At 38.3% G+C, this 2781-nt stretch overlaps 1 non-coding gene across 1 annotated transcript; it reads left to right on the top strand.

Annotated features, from left to right (window-relative positions):
* Positions 1 to 2037: 2037 nt before the first annotated feature.
* On the top strand, positions 2038 to 2144 carry LOC128585136 (U6 spliceosomal RNA). Its single transcript, XR_008379881.1, has one exon. It is a non-coding gene; the product is annotated as a U6 spliceosomal RNA (small nuclear RNA).
* Positions 2145 to 2781: the final 637 nt, after the last annotated feature.

Here is a 2781-nt window from a genome sequence, read left to right as displayed (position 1 = left end):
GCACAATTAGAACATGAATACACCATAAGGGCTAAACCGACAGCCGCTACACTCATGATTTAGTTTCAACTTCCCTGTCTTATGGGCGCCACTACTGCACAAGACTGGTTGGCGAGAGTTCATTGGGGTGATGGAATCTAGTCTGCTATCAGCTTTCTACAGCGGTGCACTGTGCCTTGGTTTCAAGTGGGATTTGTGAACAGTTGCATAGCTGGACAGTATTTTTTAATTCTGTTAATAGCCCATCATGTCAAAGCAGATTAAGAGAATGATGAAGGAAGAAAACAGATTCTTTAATGAGGGTTAGGAATTGCAATATTATCTTGTTTCTGCTAAAGACAAGACAATTTCCTTGCTTTGTGGCACTTCAATATCAACATTAAAGAAACACAATATTCATGAGCATTATAAAACTCATAAGCACAAATATTTTAAATTAGAGGGAGAGGTATATAAGATTGTATTGCAGAAATTAAAAGCTACAAAGCAAAAGCAAAAGCAATTCTTTCAAGTAACGATAAGACCTGGAAAATAACTGCTGAAGCAACTTATAAAGTAGCTTATATACTCGGGGGTGGGGAGGGAAGCTATTCAGAAACGTAGAAACTGCAGAAGAATGCATTGTAGACCCCAGTAACATTCCAAAATACAAACAATTGCCTCTTTCAAGAAAAGCCACCGCTTATCAGCAGCATGAATTAACCTTCAACTTAACAGAACAACTTCATGAAATACTTCTAAAGGAAAATACATATTATTCAATTGGTTTGGATGAATCAACAGATACCACTGACTTGGCACAGGTTTTAAACTTCCTTCAGGTCACAAGAGAAGATTTTCTTTGCTATGAGTTACCCACCTTGGGCACTCTTGGTAACAGAACACAAGGAATAGATATCTTCAACAAGTTTCAAGGTAAATGTCATGAAGATAGACTGAATTTGGTAAACCTAATGAGTGTTTGTGCAAACTATGCACTTTCCATGACAGGAAAACATGAAGGGCTTATATTGCACAGACAAAAACTTATGAACATTCAGATGCTATCAGTTTTATTTTATTGTTACCTTACATTGGCAAAAACTCTGTCCAAAAGCTACTATTTTAAGTGGCACTTTGCAACAAGTTATATGTATTGTTAACAGTATTCATGCAAATTCTACATGGCATCATCAATTTTGCAACATGCTAATGTTGAAAAATGAGGTACCCAGTGTATATTTGCTATAGATTTGCAATATCATTCTAAAGTATGTTAGCTATTACAAGAACATGTGCTAGCCAAAATTTATCTCTAAAATAACAGGTTAAATTTTATTAAAAAAACAGCATTATTCATAATCAGAATTATTGAAAAAAGATTTCGATAGGAATGCACCATTTCTGTGTCATATGTCAAATCAAAACAATTTGAATGTGACTTTGCAAGGTAAAACCAAGTTCATCCATGATATGAGGCAAAAAATCCAAGCATTTCAAAAAACAGCCTTCTTTTTTCAAAACAAATCTTCTTCAAAGGAAATTTCAGACAAACATTTTCCCCAGTTGGCAGTAGTCAGTGATGAGCAGGATAATATATGTGAATCATGTGAAGAATACACAGCTGTTGTCAACCTATTAATTGGAGAATACAATGAAAGTTCACTGACTTTGAGAATCATGACATCACACTCAAAGCAGCATTTCAGCCTCACCTAGTTGATATCACCGAGGCCCCTAAACAACAGCAGGAATTGATGGAGCTCTCAGAAGATGACATCTTAAAGTCATTGTTTGGTGCTAAGATTCAACTGAAATGTGGAAAATTGCTGTGGAATACCCATGCCTTCAGCAACATGCCCCACATATTTTTAAATCACTCATTGCTGTGAGTGTACATTCTGCTATACAACCCAAATCAAGATGCCCTTAGGGTCACAACTCACTGATACCATTTAGAGGATCAACTAAAACCATGGACCTTCATGCTTCAACCCAATATTCAAATGCTTTCCAACAAAAAGCAGACACAGCAAAGTCATTAAAAGCTTAGTTCCCATGCTCATTTCAGCAGCACATATTCTAGAATTGGAATGATACAGAGAAGATTAGCTTGGCCCCTGTGTAAGGATGACATGCAAACTTGTGAAGCATTCCATATTTTAAAAAAAAAGTTATCTTTAAAATTAACAGTTTTCATTTTTTAAATTATAACTACATAGTAGAGTTTTACAACATAATGTACATCTTTAAATATCTGAAGTTTCTTAAATGTGGCTTTATTTGATGAAAGCTAAATTAACATGAGAAGGTCCCCACCTCTGGTCTGTCCCATCCCCCGTGCCCTCTTGGTGTGGCGCATCCACCGTCTTCTGATGCCAAACCAGCCATATCTCAGTTGTCAGAACAAGTAGGGTATAGCCTAACAATGGTGATAGAACCAAAAATGTATCAAATTTTCTGCTAGTAACAAATCAGGGTTATCAAAGTGCACTTATGTTCTCAATTAACTTTGTGTTTGTAGGATACTGTATGAGAAGCATCCAGACACTATGAAAAGGAAAGTATTGGGCGGCGCCTGTGGCTCAGTGAGTAGGGCGCCAGCCCCATATGCCGAGGGTGGCGGGTTCAAACCCAGCCCCGGCCAAACTGCAACCAAAAAATAGCCGGGCGTTGTGGCAGGGGTCTGTAGTCCCAGCTGCTCGGGAGGCTGAGGCAAGAGAATCGCGTAAGCCCAAGAGTTAGAGGTTGCTGTGAGCCGTGTGACGCCACAGCACTCTACCCGAGGGCGGTACAGTGAGA

Source organism: Nycticebus coucang, chromosome 4 (assembly GCF_027406575.1).
Source record: "Nycticebus coucang isolate mNycCou1 chromosome 4, mNycCou1.pri, whole genome shotgun sequence".
NCBI classification, from domain to species: Eukaryota; Metazoa; Chordata; class Mammalia; order Primates; family Lorisidae; genus Nycticebus; species Nycticebus coucang.
Note: the sequence above shows the minus strand (reverse complement) of the source record. Positions and strands in the feature narration are given on the sequence as shown.